Below are 13,895 nucleotides of genomic sequence, written 5' to 3' on the forward strand. Positions count from 1 at the left end.
ATGGAAAACATCTAACCATGTGTAGTAGTTATCTCTATGCCAAGACACGGAAGACCTTTCGTAAAAGAGACTCCTATGACCAGCATACATAAAGAAGCCTCAGAAGGGGAAGGAACAAGGCCTTTATGTTAATCTGTAGCTGTATTCATCTACAGACAGTAGAGAACCCAACTTAAAGTAGATAAAGCGGTGTTAAAAGGACAAAAAGACATGTGCCCTAAATGTACCATCGTTGCCGGAAGTAACGGCACTGTTCTAGTAATGGCATTGTCATTAACGTGTAAAACTCCCTAAGGCACTGGCACAGTAATCATTCCCATATACTAATACTATTCCCGCCGCATGTAACGACTATGTCGGCAGGTGTATGGCGGTGGACACAAGCGGCAATTGTTTCTGCAGAAACCCTATGCTGTATGGGAAGGCAGTGTTGCTAGATGCACCACTGCCGTAAATAGTGGCGTATCGCCAGTACAGGTACTATAGGAAAGTATGCCGTTAGGAGGCGACAAGGCCGTTAGGTACCGGCACCACTGTCTAACAACTCACCCCTCAGGGAGAAGCATGCTGACGGCTCTGGAGGGCCAGAACCCAGAAGGAACTAGCCCTCACCAACAGCAATCGCAAAAACATAGTAGCATAATAACAAAATTTCAGCGATGTAAGTCCCGGAAAGGCCAATCACAGAGAGGTAACAGTATGGGTTAGAATGCCCATACACTATATGAGTATCATTAACAAACAACTTGTTGTTCCTAGAGGCTAGGAACAACGGCAGAACAATAAAGTCAGTGCACCGACATTTTGAGCTCCCCCTTCGCAAAGGGGAACACCAAAGAACTGCATGGACTCAGCATGAGAAATCACGAATGAATGTAGCATGGAAGACCAACGGATACGCCGGTGAAAGTTACGCTAAGCCTGGATGGAGCAAGTCAAACGATATATCCTAAAGGCTAAGAGGAACGGCAGTACAGGAAGTCAGCGTAACAAAAAAATGAGATCTCTCTTTGCAAAGGGGAGCTCCAAAGTACTGCGAAGACCTAGTCTGGGAAATCACGAGTGATTGCAGCACAACGGTCAAGAGCCTAAACGGTCTAAAATACCGGAGGATCAAAGACATGTGGTCATAATAAGTCAGTAAATTTGTATAACTGAGGTAAAACACCCCTAAGGGAAAAGGCCACTGCCAACGAATCCAGTAAGACAGACCTAAACGCCATCTGCAAGCCCATATACAACTGAAATGATACTGCTCTCTAGGCTAGGCAAACCGAAACTGACACGCACCATCAAAAACATAAAATACAATACTGCAATGTAAATGCAAACATAAAATAGAGCCCAAAACATCGTAATGCTAAAATAATACTAGCTAACGTGAAATTTATAAATTAAACTAAGTGAACACGAGAAATAATCGCGATCGGGTACAATAACAAGACGCCCAAGCTAGCTGGACTCGTCGAGCTCCAGCTCCCTCATCGTAAAAGCTAAATAACTATCCCCATAGGGATCCAAAACACTTACAGCTAAAGTAAAATGTAAAGAGAGGTTAGTACTCAGCTTAGACGATAATGAGGAAGCCATCATATGAAGAAAACCTTAAAAAAATCTGATAAATAGCGCACAAGGAAACAACAACAACAGTAGGTCTATGCTGCGAACAAAGGAAATGGGGCTACAGAGACAAACACGGGCACCTTAAGGTGAGAGGATATGTAACGGTTACTCACTTATCCTTCCCCTTACTTGATTAGACTGGGTAAAGTCTATTGGGGGTGCAGATATCTATGATTTTCTTCGAATACGTCCCTGATTATGCACGATATCTTCGGATAGTCATTCCGGGGGTTAGAACCCTGTGATACCTGAAGGCATTTCTCTTGTAATATAACTCACAGAAATATTATACAGTAGGAAGCTGTCGAAAGGAACTTCCATCAGGATGAGTATGGTTGAGCGAAGCTATGTTAGCTCAAACTAGGGACTGTTCGGTAATCATTCAATGGGCTTAGCTTTGTTAGGTATAGAAAAAAGATCATGATACAGAAAATTGAAAATTCAAAAATAATAGTTTGCAGAAAGCCTTTAATCAGAAGGTTTACAAATTACAAAAGAATTTGAATTAATCATTTATGCGCGTGCGTGTGAGAGAGAGAGAGAGAGAGAGAGAGAGAGAGAGAGAGAGAGAGAGAGAGAGAGAGAGAGTATGATATTCAATAGATTCCTAAATATACTTCAAAGACGTCCAGAGATAAAGGAAAGCTATAATGTGGATTTCTAGTGTTGATGAACTCGAACAATTAGTCAAAACATCCCACAAGAAGATTAAAAGATATCGATGAATAAAAATGCTATTACAGCGACAGAAAAAACGTCCTTTCAACCTTACCAAACTTCTCTCTCTCTCTCTCTCTCTCTCTCTCTCTCTCTCTCTCCCCCCCTCTCTCTCTCTCTCTCTCTCTCTCTCTCTCTCTCTCTCTCTCTCTCTCTCTCTCTCTCTCTTAAATGAATAGGAAATGAATTCATTTCATTATGAAAATTACTGTGAATTTGTAGAAAATATATTTTAGCTGTGACAGACCATTCTCTATATGCGTCTGTTTTTGTTTTTGTCTGACATCTTATGAGTTATGTTTCTGTAATCTCTTTTTTTTTCATCATGACTTTAGATTTTTATGTTCACAGGTTCGCACTACATCCTAAAGCCTGTTCAGAAATTGATGTTAATTGGAGAAATGTTGATAGAGATTTACGAACATTAACCCAAGAATAGTAATATTACTCATAAAGTAGATTGAAGACATTACATTGTATGAATTTTTCCTTTTTATTTATATAGTCTTGTTCCAAAATTTTATTGAAGTTGTAAATATGCTAACCTACCCACCATACATATGTACAGTGCAAACCCACATAAATTCACATACATATGTATCACTTATCTATTCCAAGGTTTTGCCAAACCATATCGTCTTTGTTTAAAGCATAATATATGTGAAGACAAAATAAATGAATCTAGCTTACAAAAAAAAAAAAAATCGCAAAAACATTATATCAAATACTTTCCAATCATCTGAAGCTTGATATTTGATTTCGCAAGCAACTTAATGATTCTCAACAAAGTTAGCAGCATCTTTAGATCACGCTCCAGTCTAATGTTTTGATTATGTTGAGATTTTAGATATAACATATTCATCGTTTTTGACAATTTTCATTATCATCAATATTATATCACATTATCATTACCATATGTCTGATATATATTGTTAAGCAACTGAACACAAAAAGTTAGGAATATAAGCAATGAAAAATATAGACAATTATTATTATTATTATTATTATTATTATTATTATTATTATTATTATTATTAGCCAAGCTACAACCCTTGTTGGAAAAGCAAGATGGTATAAGCCCAAGGGCTCGACAGGGAAAATATCCCAGTGAGGAAAGGAAATAAAGGAAATAAATAAATGATGAGAAAAATTAACAATATATCACTCTAAAAACAGTAACAGTGTTAAAACAGATAAGTCCTATATAAACTATTAAACGACGTCAAAAAGAGATATGTCTTACATAAACTATAAAAAGACTCATGTCAGCCTGGTCAACATTATTCATTTTCTCCAACTTTTGAACTTTTCAAGTTCAACTGATTCAACTACCCGATTAGGAAGATCATTCCACAACTTGGTAACAGCTGGAATAAATCATCTAGAATACTAGAATACTCTAAAGGATGAAATAAGGTTTTCGCAAGTTGTATTGGAAGTGATACCTATCTCGTTAGGAGCTCTCGGAATATCCCCAGAGAAACAAAACAGAAACCAGGAGAGGATTAGCTGAGTGAACCTTGAACCAATCAAGCTCCCAAAAGTCTTATTATAAGTCTATAGTATAGCTGCACACATAGTAGGGGTCAGATCATCGGGAAATGGGTTGCAACATAGACACACACTTGGGAGTATCAAGAAGATTGTGGCAAATAATAAAAGTAAAAGTTGACTGGTTTCATTTCCAGTAACATCAGCATAGATGTTCACCAGGACTTCATCAGGAAAAGGCAAACCTTCTGCTGTGGTCGCACCAAAAAAGAAGTTGCCTTCCAAGGAAACAGCTTAAAATCAGGCCATATAGCTGGGATCGATATGCTGACATACAAATGTTAGACGAACGTGTTACAACTGTAAAAGCTAGGAAGCTAACAAAAACAACAACAACATCATCATCAATAACAACAACAACATAAATTAAATACCCAATAACGAAAATAATAACAGCGATAACAGTAATGATAGTATTGTGTGGAAAAGGTTATCAGTATTGTATGGAAATGGTTATCAATCACACCAGGACTTCGCTAACAATAAGAAAGTGTCATATTAATCTACACAGAAAAAGTCCTTTCCTGACCTCTTTCATAATTTCTCATAACCTAATTTCCCAAAGGAAAAAAAGGTAACCAGCTCCAATAAAATAACCACCTTCCCCCTAATGGTATTTCCTATGATCATTTCCTTAAGGATATTGTGAGGGTATAAAAGATATAATGACATCTGATATAGAGTGAAATATCTTTCACATAATCAGTGATAGATAATTCATATCTTTCAAATGAGTAACAGGAAACTAAGTCATTAAAGATATTATCTTGAGAATTTTTAAAATTTAATGAAACACTCAATATTATATTTTAGATAATGAAGAGGTGATAAAATCACTTAGAATATCTTTCGAGCGATGGAGAGGTAACAGGGTGATTTATATCTTTTTTTTTATGAAAATAAGGTCATGGAATAAATGAGGATAGGTTTCATATGACCAAGAAATAGCTTAGATATTTATCCTTATCTTATAAATGATCAACGGATGATTAATTGTCTATGGATTTTTTTCATATTATCACCAGAGAATAGATTACTTATCTCTGAAGTCTTTAGAACAAGCCGGATTGAAGTACTCATTATAACCGAGTATAAATGAATCATTATAAAGGTATTTTAGAGAGAGAGAGAGAGAGAGAGAGAGAGAGAGAGAGAGAGAGAGAGAGAGAGAGATTTCTCACCTGGATCACACATACAGTACTTCTCCATAAACTCTAGTAATAGGTCAGCTGACATGAAGCCCTTCTTTGTACCAAGCCATTTCAATTATCATTTGAAGAAAAATTCTTGTAAGTTCAGAAATACTTTGTGACACTTTTCTTGATCAATAATATCTATATCTATCTATCTATCTATCTATCTATCTATCTATATATATATATATATATATATATATATATATATATATATATATATATATATATATATATATATATATATATATATATATATACATATATCTAATAGATAGATAGATAGATATGTATATATATATATATATATATATATATATATATATATATTCATATATATAAATAGATAGATATATATATATATATATATATATATATATATATATATATATATATATATATATGTATATATATATATATATATATATATATATATATATATATATATATATATATACGTATATATAAATATATACACACATATATATATATATATATATAGATATATATATATATATATATATATATATATATATATATATATATATATATATATATATATATACACATATATGTAAATATCACCCACGAAATGCATTTAATACCGAATTCTATCTTGGGAAATACATATCCACTTGGAATTCATTTTATGGTAACAGCTTCTGGCCGTGTGGTGATTCGAACCACCACCTGTACGGCTAGAAACTATGCAGGCAGGGACCCTATCGACTCAGCTATCAAGAGAGACTAAAAGTTTATGACAAGTCCCCCTACATATTCCTGTCGAATTCAGGATTCTGTTCATAGACTTGAAATAGACCCATCTCCACCATGATAGCTGAATCGTGAGTTTGCAACACGTGGTTATTTTAATGAACATATATCACAAGCACACGTGATTTTAATTAATGTAAATATCACCCACGAAATGCATTTAATACCGAATTCTATCTTGGGAAATACATATCCACTTGGAATTCATTTTATGGTAACAGCTTCTGGCCGTGTGGTGATTCGAACCACCACCTGTACGGCTAGAAACTATGCAGGCAGGGACCCTATCGACTCAGCTATCAAGAGAGACTAAAAGTTTATGACAAGTCCCCCTACATATTCCTGTCGAATTCAGGATTCTGTTCATAGACTTGAAATAGACCCATCTCCACCATGATAGCTGAATCGTGAGTTTGCAACACGTGGTTATTTTAATGAACATATATCACAAGCACACGTGATTTTAATTAATGTAAATATCACCCACGAAATGCATTTAATACCGAATTCTATCTTGGGAAATACATATCCACTTGGAATTCATTTTATGGTAACAGCTTCTGGCCGTGTGGTGATTCGAACCACCACCTGTACGGCTAGAAACTATGCAGGCAGGGACCCTATCGACTCAGCTATCAAGAGAGACTAAAAGTTTATGACAAGTCCCCCTACATATTCCTGTCGAATTCAGGATTCTGTTCATAGACTTGAAATAGACCCATCTCCACCATGATAGCTGAATCGTGAGTTTGCAACACGTGGTTATTTTAATGAACATATATCACAAGCACACGTGATTTTAATTAATGTAAATATCACCCACGAAATGCATTTAATACCGAATTCTATCTTGGGAAATACATATCCACTTGGAATTCATTTCATGGTAACAGCTTCTGGCCGTGTGGTGATTCGAACCACCACCTGTACGGCTAGAAACTATGCAGGCAGGGACCCTATCGACTCAGCTATCAAGAGAGACTAAAAGTTTATGACAAGTCCCCCTACATATTCCTGTCGAATTCAGGATTCTGTTCATAGACTTGAAATAGACCCATCTCCACCATGATAGCTGAATCGTGAGTTTGCAACACGTGGTTATTTTAATGAACATATATCACAAGCACACGTGATTTTAATTAATGTAAATATCACCCACGAAATGCATTTAATACCGAATTCTATCTTGGGAAATACATATCCACTTGGAATTCATTTTATGGTAACAGCCTCTGGCCGTGTGGTGATTCGAACCACCACCTGTACGGCTAGAAACTATGCAGGCAGGGACCCTATCGACTCAGCTATCAAGAGAGACTAAAAGTTTATGACAAGTCCCCCTACATATTCCTGTCAAATTCAGGATTCTGTTCATAGACTTGAAATAGACCCATCTCCACCATGATAGCTGAATCGTGAGTTTGCAACACGTGGTTATTTTAATGAACATATATCACAAGCACACGTGATTTTAATTAATGTAAATATCACCCACGAAATGCATTTAATACCGAATTCTATCTTGGGAAATACATATCCACTTGGAATTCATTTTATGGTAACAGCTTCTGGCCGTGTGGTGATTCGAACCACCACCTGTACGGCTAGAAACTATGCAGGCAGGGACCCTATCGACTTGTCATAAACTTTTAGTCTCTCTTGATAGCTGAGTCGATAGGGTCCCTGCCTGCATAGTTTCTAGCCGTACAGGTGGTGGTTCGAATCACCACACGGCCAGAAGCTGTTACCATAAAATGAATTCCAAGTGGATATGTATTTCCCAAGATAGAATTCGGTATTAAATGCATTTCGTGGGTGATATTTACATTAATTAAAATCACGTGTGCTTGTGATATATGTTCATTAAAATAACCACGTGTTGCAAACTCACGATTCAGCTATCATGGTGGAGATGGGTCTATTTCAAGTCTATGAACAGAATCCTGAATTCGACAGGAATATGTAGGGGGACTTGTCATAAACTTTTAGTCTCTCTTGATAGCTGAGTCGATAGGGTCCCTGCCTGCATAGTTTCTAGCCGTACAGGTGGTGGTTCGAATCACCACACGGCCAGAAGCTGTTACCATAAAATGAATTCCAAGTGGATATGTATTTCCCAAGATAGAATTCGGTATTAAATGCATTTCGTGGGTGATATTTACATTAATTAAAATCACGTGTGCTTGTGATATATGTTCATTAAAATAACCACGTGTTGCAAACTCACGATTCAGCTATCATGGTGGAGATGGGTCTATTTCAAGTCTATGAACAGAATCCTGAATTCGACAGGAATATGTAGGGGGACTTGTCATAAACTTTTAGTCTCTCTTGATAGCTGAGTCGATAGGGTCCCTGCCTGCATAGTTTCTAGCCGTACAGGTGGTGGTTCGAATCACCACACGGCCAGAAGCTGTTACCATAAAATGAATTCCAAGTGGATATGTATTTCCCAAGATAGAATTCGGTATTAAATGCATTTCGTGGGTGATATTTACATTAATTAAAATCACGTGTGCTTGTGATATATGTTCATTAAAATAACCACGTGTTGCAAACTCACGATTCAGCTATCATGGTGGAGATGGGTCTATTTCAAGTCTATGAACAGAATCCTGAATTCGACAGGAATATGTAGGGGGACTTGTCATAAACTTTTAGTCTCTCTTGATAGCTGAGTCGATAGGGTCCCTGCCTGCATAGTTTCTAGCCGTACAGGTGGTGGTTCGAATCACCACACGGCCAGAAGCTGTTACCATAAAATGAATTCCAAGTGGATATGTATTTCCCAAGATAGAATTCGGTATTAAATGCATTTCGTGGGTGATATTTACATTAATTAAAATCACGTGTGCTTGTGATATATGTTCATTAAAATAACCACGTGTTGCAAACTCACGATTCAGCTATCATGGTGGAGATAGGTCTATTTCAAGTCTATGAACAGAATCCTGAATTCGACAGGAATATGTAGGGGGACTTGTCATAAACTTTTAGTCTCTCTTGATAGCTGAGTCGATAGGGTCCCTGCCTGCATAGTTTCTAGCCGTACAGGTGGTGGTTCGAATCACCACACGGCCAGAAGCTGTTACCATAAAATGAATTCCAAGTGGATATGTATTTCCCGAGATAGAATTCGGTATTAAATGCATTTCGTGGGTGATATTTACATTAATTAAAATCACGTGTGCTTGTGATATATGTTCATATACATATATATATATACTGTATATATATATACATATATATATATATATATATATATATATATATATATATATATATATATAGAGAGAGAGAGAGAGAGAGAGAGAGAGAGAGAGAGAGAGAGAGAGAGAGAGATATATTTATATATGTATAAATATATATATATATATATATATATATATATATATATATATATATATATATATATATATATATATATATATATATATATATATATCTATATATATATATATATATATATATATATATATATATATGTACATATACATACATATATATATATATATATATATATATATATATATATATATATATATATATATACATCTATATATGTATATATATATATATATATATATATATATATATATATATATATATATATATATATATATATATATATATATATATCATGTCGACGGGTAATGAGACATTGGAACATAGTTTTTTCCACTTTATTACAAAAAGGTTTGTGAATACATATTATACAACCTGAGAATCTCAGATGAAAACCTAATTCTCATTATGATCGCTCGAGCGGTACTGATCAACCCTCGGCAAGTGCATTGAATGTTGCTCTGTCAATATGCTGAATTGGGAAATTTTGTGAAATTATCCACTGTGATAGTGATATAATGTGACCAATAGGCTCATCATACGTCCTCTATCAGTGATTGCGCACTACAATTCCTGACGGTCATAGTACTCCTAAAAAGGTCATCAATCTCAATATATAGAACACATTTCTAGATATTTTTCATATTAGTATTAGGACACCCGGTCCCTTCCCCCAGATCCTCCCTCCGAGAGGAGATGCGCACTCGCCCTCTCTTATATAGGATATATGGAGGACACTCCGACCCGGAATAGGCATGGCATGTAATAGACAGAAATACAACATAAAATATATACATAAAAATCACGCAAAACAATAACATACATATTCCACAAAAATATCAAGAATGTAATATTGCTTGTGAAAATGTACAAAATATAATATAAAATCATTTCACTCGTTTCTTCTTATGACTTCTACAACTGAAATATAGAATACTCACAAAAAAAAAAAAAAATCCTATAAACATCGGTATTGCACAACCTCATCAATAAGCTCCTTCTGATTACGGGCACTACCTGCTTTTCGGGCAGGTTAAAGGAAAGAATAGTTATTCCTTCATCACTCGATTTTACTTGACCGGGTGTACGGCACGATTTCGCAACAAAATTCGCCACCATCGTTACGCCATTTTTAAAATCACTAGTACACTTACAGTTGTTACTATCAATCGGGGGCTATTAGCCATTTTCCCGAGAAAACCATTCAGCTTCCCGTCCTTCTCTAATAACTTCAAGTATAAGATTAACATCTACACATTCTCTAACACTGACTTTCATCGAGGCTGAATTTTGATCCCGTAGCCACTTGACCTTCGGGAACTGCTCTGGCCCCGGCAACTAAGAATCATACAATGCATAAATAATACAGCATCCGCCTGACGGATCACACCTGACCTATTTTACCTCTGGTTGTTTGTTTTAAGGTTCACTCAGCAGTATGTCATACGTATTGCTACCACAGCACTTTACTTATACATTAAGCACCAACATAAGAACACATTGCTATCATCAAGTTTATTTAAAACACATCAAAAAAATAAATGAGGTCTGTTAAAAAAACAACAGGGAATAAAATCCTACTCATCAAATCAAGGAATGTCGCGTATGCAGGGGTAAGGAGGTACAGTCTTGTTGACACTTTTGGAAATTACCTCTTTCGGCTCTACATGTATGTGTGCCTGATGATGTTCAGACACTGCACCATTAATAATGCTTTGTATCAATAGTGTGTTAGATTTAGCCATCAGTACTCGGTACGAACCCAAATATGCTGGATCTAGTTTGTGTTTCCTCTGTTGTAATCGTTTCAAATATACATGATTGCTCACAAATACTTTCGCAGGTGCGGATATGAACTGACCATTATACTTTGAGCTGTGTTTTTCATTAGCTCTTTTCAAAAACTTTTCAGTGGTGGTCATTGCTCTTCTTAAAGATTTAGTAAATAGACACGTTATTGCTCAGTTGAATAATTTGGCAACTGTTGCAAATGAATCAAGACTGTATATAGTAACAAAAGATCCTGTCCATAAACTAAAAAGAAAAATGTGTCCCTGAGCAAGGCATTATATGTAATGTTCAATGCTAGCTCAGCTGTAAGAAGCATGGCATGCCAATGAAGGGGTCATCAGCCACTAAGTAACGTAAAATTCGCACCACTTCCCGATTAGCGAATCGGCTAAGCCATTAGCTTAAGACCTATATGCAGTCACTGAAAAGTGTTTAATTTTCATTAACTCCGTGACCTATTTCACCACATTATTCACAAACTCGAGACCATTATCACTTATGAAAGTTTTCGGGCAACCAAACCTAGTAATGAAAGAGCACAGCTCCTGGGCAAATGAATTTGCTGATTTATCCAATATTGCATAAGTATGAGTAAAACCAGTAAATGCATCCCCCAATACGCATATATACTTACGTTGTGTTACACCAGAAGGAAATGGTCCTACCTCATCCATAGGCACCCTATAAAACTCAATAGGAATCACAGGCTACTTTCTGGCTTCCGGTACAGTGATTTTATGTTCTTTGAAACTGTTACAAACATGACAACGTTTTACATAATGTTCCGTATACTTTTTTCATTCCTAACCAAAACAAGGATTCTCATGTGCTCCTTAATGTTCTATCAATCCTTAAATGCCATGAAAACGGACTTGCATGTACAATGTGGATGGCTCGATTAATTAAGAGGGAGGAAGAGCTACCCGTGCAAAAAATTCTCCTCCCCTCCTCTAGCAAGCACAATATAAGATATGATTTTCTATAAAATAAAACTCTCCCGAGGCACATTTAGAAATGATGGGTAACTCTCTGATTACCGTTTAATCACTGCTCACACTCTTTCCATCCATTCCTCTTTTTTCTTTTCCTCGCGGACTTCCTGTATGTCCCAACCTCCCAAGTCAAGCACACCTGCATCATCAAGGCACTCATTTTGGACACCTCTGGTCATATCATCGGTCAGTCACATACATTCACCTTCATTATTTCCATCGCTCTCTCTCTCTCTCTCTCTCTCTCTCTCTCTCTCTCTCTCTCTCTCTCTCTCTCTCTCTCTCTCTCGCAGAGCTCATTTTCTGATTGCTCCTCTCATGATTTCACGTCTCGTTTTCTATTTTGGTGGGGGCCTTCAATATTTTGGTTTCGTTCTTCGCTCTTCTTTTGTGCCCTGGTTGTTACTCCTATTACTGCACCTCTAGAGAGGGCATCGGCTACCTAGTTAGCTTTATCTTCTTTGTGGTCAAAACCCTTTATATTAAACTCTAACAATCTTTCAATACATCTCGCCTGTCTAGAAATCAAGTAATTTTTGTAAAATAAATCACCTAAGGGGCACTGATCACTTTGGAACTCAATCGGATGGCCTAATAAAAAGAGCCGATGCCTTTGTAGAACCCAAAGAATAGCTAATGCCTCTTGATCGAATGTACTATAAGTCTTTTGTGCCCATTTTAAAGCCTGGAAGCAAAACAAATGGGTCGCTCTCTATCTTTATCATCTCTTTGAGAAATTACGCCAACAACAGCTACCCTACTCGAATTTGTTGTCACTTAAAACGGACGATCAAATCTAGGATATGGGAGTAATTAATTGCTAGTTGACACTTCTTTTAAATGATTAAAGGCCATCTCTTCTTCATTCCCCAATTTATTACTTTTTGTTTCTTTAATGCATCTTAGGGTCTTGCTATCTCTCCAAAACCTCTTATGAATTTACAATAATACCCAGCATGCCCAAGGAACCCCGCTACTGACTTAGGGGTGCGTGACCTGGGGAACACTAATAGATTATACTTTACTGTGGCCGGCTGGATACCTTCTGGGGTTATTATATGACCTAAAATTTCGACCTGTTTACAGAAAAATTTGCACTTTGACATATTTCTTTTCATACCATTACATCGCAATGCATTCAAATCTTACGAATATTGTTAATATGTTTTGTGTTATAGGTCACATGTCTTACTTCTAATAAAGGACGTGTGATAAACCAGTCCCGATGCAGGAAGGATGGCAGCCATGAGAGGCCCTCCTCACCCCACAATCTAGAAGAGGGGAAAACTTAGTCAGCAGTTGAGAAGATTCTTCAAATGGTGGCAGTGTGGAGGAATGGGGCATCAGCAAGTGGAGTGTCCCACCCAAGGATCCCCCCGCTCTTATACTTGTCACTCCTACGATCACCTACCTCAAGAGTGCCCAGCAAAAAACACTGAGGGTGGCCGGGCTGTGGCACACGCACACCATCCCCCGACAAACACCCGAGGAAAAGGAAACAGAGGAAAGGGGAAAAGTGGGAGATTGATGCACCCCCTGCTCTTCTAGATAATCCCTTGTTCCCTTAATTTACTAATTTCCCCTCTATTTCTCCCTGGAAATAAAAGGGTACCTTATAAGGCCTTGACCTGATCGGCTCCGCCTTCCCAGTTTCAATGCTGAAGGGAAATCGATCAATCCTCCTGGGTAGCTCGTTTCCAATTGCAATTACATCAGAACAATTATTAACAATATTACTAATTACAGGTTGATATTCTGGCGGACATAGTCTTCCCGCTCTCATAATCAAGTTCTGAATGCTTTGGTCTTTGGAGTTAGGGCTCCCAAGATCCCATTATTAGCTATTTCACAAAACTCAAATTCACACAGAGAATCACATCCTAACACAACTCTTTTATATGACAAATTA

The sequence above is a fragment of the Palaemon carinicauda genome, chromosome 10 (genome assembly GCF_036898095.1).
Source record: "Palaemon carinicauda isolate YSFRI2023 chromosome 10, ASM3689809v2, whole genome shotgun sequence".
NCBI classification, from domain to species: domain Eukaryota; kingdom Metazoa; phylum Arthropoda; class Malacostraca; order Decapoda; family Palaemonidae; genus Palaemon; species Palaemon carinicauda.